General features: G+C 44.2%; 1 protein-coding gene across 1 annotated transcript in view; it reads left to right on the forward strand.

Moving 5' to 3' along the window:
- STOX1 (storkhead box 1) overlaps positions 1–12,430 on the forward strand; it is a 69,941-nt gene that overhangs the window by 43,907 nt on the left and 13,604 nt on the right. The gene's annotated exons all lie outside the window — the stretch shown is intronic.

Genomic DNA, 12,430 nt, shown 5'->3' on the forward strand with positions numbered 1-12,430 from the left:
TTGCCTCTTTCAATCCAGAGCTAATCCATTGTGGATCTTAATGGGAATATTAATTTATTGGCTCCATATGACAGGCTTACTTTCAGGAAGGGAATAATGGGAAAGAGAACAAGCATTTACTAAACAACTACTATTTTTCAGGCAAGTACTAAGTGATGAACTTCACAAATATTATCCTTGCTTCTTTAGGGTCTATTATGAGAGGAATCTCTTAGCAGCTGTTACCATCCTGTTTTCCTTACCGCATAATTCCCAGCTATGGCAAACCTTCATCAGAATCTCCTCATTTTGTGATGGATCAGAGTGTGGTGGTATATATATATATATATATATATATATATATATATATATATATATATATATATATATATATATATATATATATATATATATATATATATATATACTTAGTTTTAGCCACCTAACCTTTTTTTTTAATTTTTAATTTTTTGGTGAGGCAATGGGGGGTTAAGTGACTTGCCCAGGGTCACACAGCTAGTAAGTGTTAAGGGTCTGAGGCCAGATTTGAACTCAGGCCCTCCTGAATCCAGGGCCAGTGCTTTATCCACTGTACCACCTAGCTGCCCCGATAGTATACTTTTAAAAATAATTATTATTGGAAAAATTTTTTAAAACATCACTAACATTTCCCAGTAATCACTTCACCTCCCTTGTAGCAAATAAAAGCAATTAAGCAAAATAAAATGATGAATTAACTCAATTTTGCAGCCTATGCAATATATCACATCTCTCTACTAAAGAGAAAAGAATGTTTTGTCATCAGCCAGCCCTGCCATGATTATTAATCTGATTTAAATAAAATCCTTTTCTATCAAATTATATATAAAAATATAAGCATATATTATGTGTAATCATATTATTTTTCATTTATTTCAGTATTATTCTCCTTTAATTATTGAGGTCATTGCATATATTGTAATTTTGGCCCACCCAAAAAAAGAGAGAGAGAGAGAAAATTGTCTTCTCCCATCCTTTGACCACTTACTTTTGGCTGTGATTCCTTTTCTTTTCTTTTTTTTTGGGGGGGGGGGCAATGAGGGTTAAGTGACTTGCCCAGGGTCACACAGCTAGTAAGTGTTAACTGTCAGAGGCTGGATTTGAATTCAGATCCTCCTGACTCCAGGGCTAGTGCTTTATCCACTGAGCCACCTAGCTGCCCCTGGAACAAATATTTATTAAGCATCTTCCTTGGACCAGGCACTGTGCTAAGGGCTTTGCAAATATTATCTCAATCTGCAATAACCCTGGGAGGTAGATGCTCTTACTATCATTTGCTATTTTACCATTTCCATTTTACAGTTGAGGACACTGAGGCAGACAGAGGTTAAGTGACTTGCCTAGGTTCACCCAGCTAGTAAGTGTCTGAGGTCAGATTTGAACTCAGGCCCAGCACTCTATTCACTGTGCCCTCTAAGGACTACTCTGTCATTTTACAGATGAGGAAACTGAGACCCAGGGAGGCCAAATAATCTACCAGGGTCACATAGGTAGTATGTGTTAGAGGCAGGATTTGAACCCAGCTCCTCTGACTTCAAAGTCAGAGGTCTGTACCATGATGCCCATTTAGAGGAAGGCAATCAAGATGGTGAAGGCAGGGCAGCTAGGTGGCGCAGTGGATAGAGCACCAGCCCTGGATTCAGGAGGACCTAAGTTCAAATCCAGCCTCAGACACTTGACACTTACTAGCTGTATGACCCTGGGCAAGTCACTTAACCCCAATTGCCTCACAAAAAACCCCCCAAAACAAAAAAAGATGGTGAAGGCGTTCAAGACAATGCTGTGGAAGAGAATCAATTGAAGGAATACGTGATGTCTGATACAAAGAATGCTCATAGTTCAGAGATTTAGAGCTCAAAGGGCCCTTGGGGTCACCAAATTCACCTCCCTCATCTTACATTGAGGAGACTGAAGCCCAGTGAGGTGAGGTGGCTTGCCCAAGATAACATAGATGGTGAATGGCAAAGTTGGGATTGAATGTGGGTCCCCACCGCCAACGTCAAGGACAAGGAATGGGTCATAGAGGCTTGCTGGGTTTTGTCCCTTGACTTCTTGTATGGCAGAGTTTTGGTTCTTGTGTGCATGTTCGTTTCCGTGTGTGTGCATGTGCGTGTGTGTGCGTGTGCGTGCGTACGTGTGTGTGTGCTCGCGCGCACGCGCATGTGTGTGTGTGTCTGGGCAAAGGTCTTTCTGGGACCATTTGGGTCCTTCTCTTAATTTATGAATTGTTTGCCAAGCTTCAGCCTCTTCCCCTACTGCCCGATGCCATGTTTCTTTCATCTAGAGATGCTAAACTGGTTAGTATCAACAAATGTCAGAGCTGGGCGGGACCTTCGAGATGATCCTATTCAACCTCCCTCTCCACCCCATGCCCTTCCATTTTCCAGAAGAGGAAATCAAGTCCAAAAGAGGAAAAGCAACTTGCTTCAAGTTACACAGATAGCCGTGTGAGATCAGGTTATCAACAAGCCTTTTTTACGCCCCAAAACAACAGGCCCTGACCTCCGGGAATTTGTTTGCATTTCATGGAAAAACAACATGTATGTGTATGAGTAGATAAAAAATGTACCCAATGTAAACACAAGGTATTCTTGGGTCTAGTCTAATGCCCTCATTCTCCAGATGGGTAAACTGAGGGCCATTGAGGTAGATTGCTCCATCTCAGGTCACACAACTATTTAATGTTGGAGGTTAGGAGCAGAACATGGTTCTCCCGGTTCCCTTGGGACACCAATGTCTTTCCAGCTATGTTGCTGGAGGTTGGAGCATAGAGACCTTAGGTCATAGACGCAGTTTGGGGAGGTCAGGGAGGAAGGTGTTAGCTTTGTTTTGTTTCCTGCTGAGGTCCCCACCCCTCAACCTAGACCCTAGACCTTGATTATCTAGAGATACATATATGACACATTACAGCTGGAGTAGACTTTGGAAAACGTTCAGTGCAACTGCTTCATTTTTTGACTTGCCCAGGGTGACACAGCTAGTAATGAGCAGGGCCAATATTTGAACCTCAGACCTTTGACCACAGAGTTTTTTCTCAATGCACAATAGCTGGCACTTTGTAAGCGTTGAAAGTAACAGAATCCCGAAAGAACTAGATGACGGAGGGCGGATAGCTCCCATCCCGTTAGTGCCCGGGATGCGTCGGGAAGCTCAGCTTTGTACAAGGACTGGCTCCCGACACGGATGCACGTCCTGTGTCTGTAAGTGGCTGGGCCAGGCTCCCCCCACGCCCCTCCTGCTGGGCACCAGATGGCTGATGGTCTCCACCTCTAACCCCAGAGTTCACTAGGGTGGGTTTTGATTTGACTTTAAGCAGGCCTGGGAACCTAACCACCATTGATTGCCCCTGGGTTCTTCACAGATGAGGAACACCCATCAGTTGTAGGTAAATGATAGTGGTGATGACGACTACAACGATGATATATGTATAGCTAGTGCTTTAAAGTTTGGCAAGCACTTCCCAAACATTAGAGCGCATCTGACCCTCACAAGAACACGGCATGATAGGCACCTCAGGCATTTTTACTTTATCCTTGCTTTACAATAAGAAGGACAGTGACTTGCCCAGGGTCATTCAGCCAAGATGGTTCAGAGCTTAGGTTTGTACCCCAATCCATCCCGGGGTTATTATTACAATATCAGCAAAACCATTTAAAAAAGGTAATGGGGTGGGACAGCTAGGTGGCGCAGTGGATAGAGCACCGGCCCTAGAGTCAGGAGTACCTGAATTCAAATCCGGCCTCAGACACTTAACACTTACTAGCTGTGTGACCCTGGGCAAGTCACTTAACCCCAATTGCCTCACTTAAAAAAAAAGGTAATAGGGCTAGATTTGGAATTCCAATCCTGGCTCTGCCTCTCACTGACTGTGTGACCTTGGGTAAGTTGTTTATCCTTTCTAGGTCCTGGCACAGTTGTTGTTCAGGTTTTTTCAGTTGTATCTGACTCTTTGTGACCCCAGTTGGGGTTTTCTTGTTGGTTTGCCATTTCCTTCTCCAGCTCATTTGACAGATGAGGAAACTGAGGCAAACAGAGTGAAGTGACTTGCCTAGGGTCACACAGCTAGAAAATATCGTCTTCCTGACTCCAGGCCCTGTGCTCTACCCACTGCTCGACCTACCTGTCCCATCTGGCACACAGTAAGCACTTAATCAGGGCTTCTTACGCTTTGGGCTTCAGGACCCCTTCACTCTCCTAAAAATTATGGAGGACTCTAGAATGCTTTTGTCTGTGTGGGTTATAGAAATATGCCTTGGTATAACAATGAAAATAGCCTAGGACTGGTGGGCCCTCTGACAGGGCTCAAGGAAGCCCAGGGGACAATGGACCCCAGTTTGAGAACCAGTGACGAGAGAAATTCTGGTTGAGTGGTTGCATTCAGTGCTTTCGTGCTCAGCTTTCCTGGCAGCTCAGAGAGGTAGGGATTGAAAAGGCTGGGATCCAGCCCATAAGTGCTGGAGATGGGACACGGGCCCCCCATTCTGAGCCAGAGTTCATGGCTTTTTACCTGGGCCCAGGATTGTCTCATTAACCAGGAGATCTCACAGATTCCCAATCATTCTTCATAAATGGAAGTTTCTGGTAGTCTTTTCAAACCAGCTTCTAGGATGGTGCCCTTAATAAATGTTTGTGATTGATTTTTGAAAATCTAACTAATAAGCATGGGGCACATTGTTGTGATAAAGCTTTGATTTTTGTCTGTGACTTAGTTGAAAAGTCCCAGGGAGGGGGCAGCTAGGTGGCACAGTGGATAAAGCACCGGCTCTGGATTCAGGAGGACCTGAGCTCAAATCTAGCTTTAGACACTTGACACTTACTAGCTGTGTGACCTTGGGCAAGTCACTTAACCCTCATTGTCTCCCTCCCACCCCCCCAAAAAATAAAAGCCCCAGGGAGCTGCCTGGGGCCAGTTGAGGTTAAAGGATTGGCTCTGGGTCACAGAAGCTGTATTTGAACCTGAGCCTTCCTGACTTCAAGCTTGGCATTACTTCTACTGTACCAGGTTGTCCATTAAGTCCCAAGATAGAATACTAATGAAAGAGAGAGGCACCATGGAGCAGTGGATAGTAAGCCGGCCCCACTTCTGACACATCCTGATTGTGTGGCCCTGAACAAGTCATTTACCTTTTCAATGAGAGAGAATCTATCCTAAGATTCTGGGGGGGTGGGGGGAAGAGATCCAGTGCTGACCTCTGTTGGATGAGGGAGTCCCCAAAGAATAATAAATAATAGCAGGTAGTAAGAATAACTTCAGGGGGCAGCTAGGTGGCGCAGTGGATAGAGCACCGGCCCTAGAGTCAGGAGTACCTGAGTTCAAAATCTGGCCTCAGACACTTAACACTTACTAGCTGTGTGACCCTGGGCAAGTCACTTAACCCCAATTGCCTCACTAAAAAAAACAAAAACAAAAACAAAAAGAATAACTTCAGCCAGTTTGTGAACTCGGTTACCCATGGATTAACTCCGGCTCTTGGTAAACACATTTAAAAAAACAACTACCTGGAAAGAGCAGATGAGATTCCTCTTAGTTATTAACTAAGTCCCTTCCAGGCCTCTCTGCCTGGACGGTCTCCAGAGGAAAGAGATATCTCATTAAGAGCTCTGTTCTGGTTTACTAGAAGGGCAAAGGTATGAAGTTCTCTCATGCCTGGCTGCCAACAGGCTTGTCCCTGGGGTGGAGAGGTGACAGGCATTTTCGTAGGGAGATGTGGTTTGGGGGATGAATCATACCATGTCCTCCTATCGCTCTCCCCACCCTAAAACCTGTAGGGAGGTAAAATGGACATTGAAGGGGAAACTGAGTCATGAGAGGACCAACAGTCAGTCAGGCTGTCCTGACTGGCAGGACAGTATGGAGGTTTTAAAGACTGATGCTTCTTGTAACTGTGTGACTTCGGACAAGTCCTGCCCCTCTCTGGACTACCTCAGATTCCTCCTCTACAAAATATGAAGGAGTCAGATGACCTCTGCTATCATCTGAGTCCTGGGATCCCAGTGCCTAGTATCCATTTCAACTCTAGTTGAAGAGCCTGCTTCACTCCATATCCACCTCCCCCCCAGCAGCTCACTATATGGCCTCCAGGATCCAATAGAAAACCCTCTGCTTGGCTCTCCAAGCCCCCCAGAACCTGCCCCCTTCCTCCCTTCCCAGTCTCACTTCTCTTCCCTCCCTTTCATGTACTCGAACGATCCAGGGACACTTCCGTCTCCTGTCCAAGCGTTCTCACTGGCTGCGCCGCCCCCCCCCCACCCCCCCGCCCCGTGCCGGGAACAGGGAATCCTCCTCATCTCTGCCTCCTGCTCTCTCTGAATTCCTTCAGGCGTCAGCTCAAGTCCCACCTTCTGCCTTTTCCAGTTTTTCTTACTATTAGTGCCTTTCCTCTGAGAGCATCCCCGATCTATCCTGAATATATCAGGTTTATACATAGCTGTCACCTACTTCATTACACTGGGCTATGGGAGAGCAGGAATTGTTTGGTTTGGGGCCTTTCTTTTTTCTCTTTTCTTTTCTTTTTTTTGCGAGGCAATGAGGGTTAAGTGACTTGCCCAGGGTCACACAGCTAGTAAGTGTCAAGTGTCTGAGGCTGGATTTGAACTCAGGTCCTCCTGAATCCAGGGCCGGTGCTTTATCCACTGCACCACCTAGCTGCCCCGGTCCTTTCTTAGTATCCCCGGCACTCAGTGCCTGGCAGATAGTTTAATACATGCCTGCCGATTGATTAATGGTGGACAAATTCCCATCTATAATAGGGTCTTGATTCAGATTTCCCAAATATCTTTACTCAGGCCTCTTGAAAAGCTCCCATGGAGAGTTGTTTCTCTTTTCTTTTCCCCTCTTGAATGAGCCCCATTAACTGTTCAGCCCAAGACCAATTTCTAGGAGAGAGCTAATTGAGTATAAAGGACTTTCTTTTCCCAAACACTTGTGACTATATCTGATAAACACCTCAGGTTTCTAGCGTGCCTGGTCTCTGTTGTCCTGGATGCCTATCTGCCTCCGATTGGGAAGCTCTTTGACTCTCCCACATAGAAGGAAGTCTTCCCTAACCTGATTCTGTTAAAAGGGAAAGCCGACTCAAGCTACTTAGGGCTAAGCCTTTTTTGTTTGTGTTTGTGTTTGATTTCAGTGGATTTTCTGAGTCTATCGAAGCTGTCTAACAATAGCCTTCCCTATCTTCAGCCCCATTGATTGGGGCCCAGTATCTTATCACCATCTGGGAATGAGGGGCACACTGTTATAAGATACACTGTTGGGTTGTGGGGGGATTTTTAAATCGAGTATTATTTTTAATGTTTTTGAAAAAAGATGGGTGGACATTCTGTCCTGGATAAAAGTGCTTTAAAAAAAAATCAAGGCAATGTCTTCAAGTTACACAGAACAAGCCATCCTTTTGTCTCAGCCTCGAGTGTGTCTGTCGGCTCTTGTGGTCATCAGTAACACACAAGGAGATACGTTTCCCACAGAGCCATTCAATACGGGCCAATGAAGAGATGGGTTCAGATTTCACGGGCTGGTAATTAGCTGAGTTTGAGTGGCTCCCTTAAAGTATTTGAAGGTCAATAATGCATGAATTTCTGGCAGGCTGCCTAGCACAGAGTCAATAAACACTTCTGTATGAGCCCAACTTTTTTCTAATAGGGAAAATTCTCTGTGTTATGTGTAAACTCACTAGGGTTAAGATTTGCCAGGCTTGGGGGGCGGCTAGGTGGCACAGTGGATAAAGCACCGGCCCTGGATTCAGGAGGACCTGAGTTCAAATTCGGCCTCAGACCCTTGACACTTACTAGCTGTGTGACCCTGGGCAAGTCACTTAACCCCAATTGCCTCACCAAAAAAGAAAAAAATATAATGGGGAAATGTTTAACAAAAATAAATAAAAATACAATAGGACTTAGATAAAATTAATATGTGGTTTTCTAAGTCATCATGCTACCGCTGGGAGGTTTAGTGGCCCTGGTAGTGCAGTGCATTATAACCCTCAGGATTGGGATTTTATACTTCTGCTTAACTGTGAGTTCCATGAAAGCAGGAACCCTGCCTTATCCCAGCTCTGCATCTCCCCTAGTATTTCTGTACACAGTAGGGGCTTAAGCAATGTTCATCGAATCAAATAATTGACTCATTTCGATGTCATTCTTCTAAGGGCTAGCACCTCTTTCCCACAATTCCTAAAACTGCAGGTGGTATTTGATCAAAGTTCTGTCTCTTGCCTTTCTCTCTCATGCCCTGCCCTGAACATTCCTAATCACTTTTTTTATGGCAATGAAGGCCCTCTCCAGGGCCTAATTATAAGCATATCACTCAATTACTGGGCCAGGTAATGGAGCCAAGGCGCTTTTCTCCTTCTGCTGGGTCATAACACACTTCAATATGTACTTTGTTTTATTCACAAAAAGTTGGGTTTAGATGGAATGCCAAAAAAAAAAAAGCCAAGCTAATGCCAAGTTAATTGAAATGCCCTGGGCAGCCTTGCCGAAATGATTCTTGTGTCATTTAGAAATGGGTTATTATGGATTTATTTGTTTTTCTCTGGCAAAGTAGCCTGGAATTAAGCATAACCAAGGCAACAAGGAGGCAGTGAGGTGGTGCAGTGGATAGAATGTCAGTCTTGGAGTCAGAAAGACCTGAGTTCAAATTTGGCCTCAAACACTTACCAGCTATAAGACCCAGGGCGTCACTTCACCCTGTTTGCCTCAGTTTTGTCATCTGTAAAATGAACTGAAGAAGGAGATGGCAAGGTACTCCAGTATTTTTGCCAAGAAAACCCCAAATGGGATCACAAAGAGTTAGACATGACTCATTGACAAAACAAAGAAAAACCAAACCCCTATTGATAGGGGTATCCTTGAGATGCTGCCCTTTGTATGAACCTCAGTTGCTATCTTTTCCTAGGTAATAATCTCTCAGCCATTCAGATAATATTCCCTGTTTAGAGTCAAAAGACTTGAGTTCAAATGCTGACCCCACTGCTTTCTAGCCATGTCAATAGAACAGTCTTACCCGACTTTCCTCATCGGCTCACTCTCCAGATCTCCATAGCAGTTCTTCCAAATCTTTCCATCCATCCTCAAACCTCCTGTGACTCCCACTCTCCTCCTTTTGCAGCTGAGAACTTTGCCTCTTATTTTTCAGAGAAAATTGGGTCCCTTCCTCAGGATTTCCCTCTTTTCTTTACCTCCTATCATCACTCAGATGCTTCCTGGTCCGCTCTTCTTCACATGAAGAGGTGGCCTTATCTCTGCTTGTATGAGTGACCCCATTTCATCTCATCTCCTCCAACAGATTGCCCATCCCAATTTCTCCCTGCCTACTGGCTCGTTCCCTACTGCCTACAGTCTTCCCATGTCTCCCTCATTCTGAAAAAACCCTCAGTCATTCCTCCCATCTCCACCAACTTCCATCCGAGGCTAAACTCCTCGAAAAGGCCATGAGATGCTCCACTTTCTTTCCTCCCATAGAATCTGGCTTCTGACCTTATGGAAACTGCTCTCTCCAATGTCACCGGTGGTCTCTTAGGTGCCAAATCCAATGGCTTTTTGTAAAGCCTCGTTCTTCTCAACTTCTGTGACTTTTGTCACTGTTGATCATCTTCTCTGCCTTGATACCCTCTTTTTTCTAGGTCTTCAGGACACCCCTCTCCTCTGGTTCTCTTTCTCCCCGTAAGACTGTTCCTCCTCAGTCTCCTTCGCTGGATGCTCTTCCAGATCATACCCTCTAAATGTAAATGTCCCTCAGGGATCTGCCCAGGGGCCCTCTTCTCATTTGGTGATCTCACTGGCTCCCATGGATTTAATCACTACTGAGGCTGATCATTCTTTTTTTTGCTTATTTTTTTCTTCTTTTTTACATGAGCTTCACTTCTTTTTTTCCCCCAATGCAACAAACATTTATTTTATTTTTTCCAGTTATATGTAAGGGTAGTTTTCAATATTCATTTTCATAAGATTTAGAGTTCCAAATTTTTCTCTCTCCCTCCCTTTCCTCCCCCCTCCACAAGACAGCAACCAATCTGATATAGGTTATATATATACACAATCCACAAGTGTTCTTTTCATCAGTTCTTTCTATGGGAGTGGATAGTATGCTTCATTATTAGTCCCCTTGGGATTGTCTTGGATATCATTGTATTGCTGAGAGTAGTTAAGTCATTCACAATTCCTCACCGAACAATACTGTTGTCACTATGTACAATGTCCTCCCAGTTCTGCTCACATCAGTTCATATGAGTCTTTCCAGGTTTTTCTGGGATCATCCTGTTTGTCATTTCCTATAGTACAATACCATTTCACTATAATCATATACCACAGCATCTTCAGTCATTCCTCAATTGATGGACATTCCCTTGATTCCCAATTCTTAGCCACCACAAAGAGTTGTTATACATATTTTTTGACCAATTTTTCCCCCTTTTCTCTTTTTCACAATTACTATTGTTAACTGTTTCCCTTCATCCTATTCCCTTCCCCATGATATGTACTCTATTATCTATCTTCTTTCACCCTATTCCCTCCCCCAATCTGCCCTCCCTCCTTTTGCCCCTCTCTCCTTTATCTCCCTTCCTATTTTCCTGCAAGGTTAGATAGATTACTTCACCCAATTGAGTGTGTATGTTATTCCCTCCTTGAGCCAACTCTGATGAGTTTAAGGTCTTTGAGCCTTTTCTGATGAGTATAAAATTAATTTACTGCCCTGATCCTCTCCCATCACTTCCCCAACTCCATAAGCCTTTTCCTGTTTCTTTCATGTAGGATTTCACCTCTGCCCTTCCCCCTCCCCCAGTGCATTCCCCTCACCCCTCAATTTAATCCTAAAGATGTCATCATGGGGCAGCTAGGTGACACAGTGGACAAAGCCTCACCCCTGGACCCAGGGGGATCCCAGCCAAAACCTGGCCTCAGACACAAGACAGTCACCCACTCACTGTATGATCCCAGGTATATCCCCCAACTCCAATTTTTTATAGTTCTCTAGGGTCTTGTATTTGAAAGTCAAATTTTCCATTCAGTTCAGGTCTTTTCATCACGAATACCTGAAAGTCCTCTTTTTCATTAAAGTCCCATTTTTTCCTCTGAAAGATTATGATCAGTTTTGCTGGGTAGGTGATTCTTGGTTGTAATCCCAGTTCTTTTGCCCTCTGGAATATCCTATTCCATGCCCTCCAGTCCTTTAATGTAGAAGCTGCTAGATCTTGTACTATCCTGACTGGGGCTCCACAGTATTTGAATTCTTTCTTCTTGGCAGCTTGCAATATTTTCTCCTTGACCTGAGAGTTCTGAAATTTGGCTATAATATTCCTGGGAGTTTTCCTTTTGGGATCTCTTTCAGGAGGTGATTGGTGGATTCTTTCCATTTCTATTTTATCTTCTGCTTCTAGAATATCAGGGCAATTTTCCCTGACCATTTCTTGGAATATGATGTCTAAGCTCTTTCCTTGATCATGGTTTTCAGGTAGACCTATAATTTTCAAATGATCTCTCCTTGATCTATTTTCCAGGTCAGCAGTTTTTCTAAGGAGATATTTCACATTGCCCTCCATTTATTTATTTATTTATTTATTTTGCTTTATTGTGTCTTCGTTTCTCATAAAGTCACTAGCTTCCATTTGTTCAATCCTAATTCTTAGACAATTATTTTCATCAGAGAGCTATTCCATTTTGTTTTTCAAGTTGTTGACTTTTTCTCATGTCTTTCCTGCATCCCCCTCATTTCTCTTTCCATTTTTTCCTCTACCTCTCTAACTTTATCTTCAAAGTCCTTTTTGAGCACCTCTATGGCCTGAGATCAATTCATATTTTTCTTGGAAGTTTTAGGTACAGGGGCCCTGACATTGACATCTTCCTCTGAGGGTGCACCTTGATCTTCCTTGTCATTAAAGAAACTTTCTATGGTCCTCACCTTTCTCTTTTTGCTCATCTTGCCTTTCTTTTACTTGACTTTTAGCTCCTTAAAGTGGGGCATTGTTTCCAGGCTGCACTATCTCAAGCTTCAGGAGATCCCAGGTGGTATGATTTAAGGAAGAACAGGTTCTTCACTTGCCTGGTGTGTTCCCTGGTCTGTAGATGACCCCAGACCAACTTGCTAATCAACCAGCTTTGTGTGCTGTGGTTGTCAGCTCCAATAATCCTGTGCCCTTCCCCATCTTGGGCCACTGCTACTCAAGCCTACCTCCTGGTTCCCAGAAGGGGTGAAAAACCCAAGTTCTGCCTCAGCACCATCAGAGACCTCTGTAATCTCCCCCTGCCAAGGGCTCAGCCTTCTCACCAGATTGTGAGCTTAGTTCCAGACAACAGTGGCACTTCAGCTGATTCAGCGGCTCTGAGGGTCTCTTTCTCTGGTGAGGTCTTCCTGGGACTGGATCTGTGTCAGGGTGACTGTGGGGTTGGACTCTACTCTTGTCTCTGCACAGCAGCT

Source organism: Dromiciops gliroides, chromosome 2 (assembly GCF_019393635.1).
Source record: "Dromiciops gliroides isolate mDroGli1 chromosome 2, mDroGli1.pri, whole genome shotgun sequence".
Classification (NCBI taxonomy): Eukaryota; Metazoa; Chordata; class Mammalia; order Microbiotheria; family Microbiotheriidae; genus Dromiciops; species Dromiciops gliroides.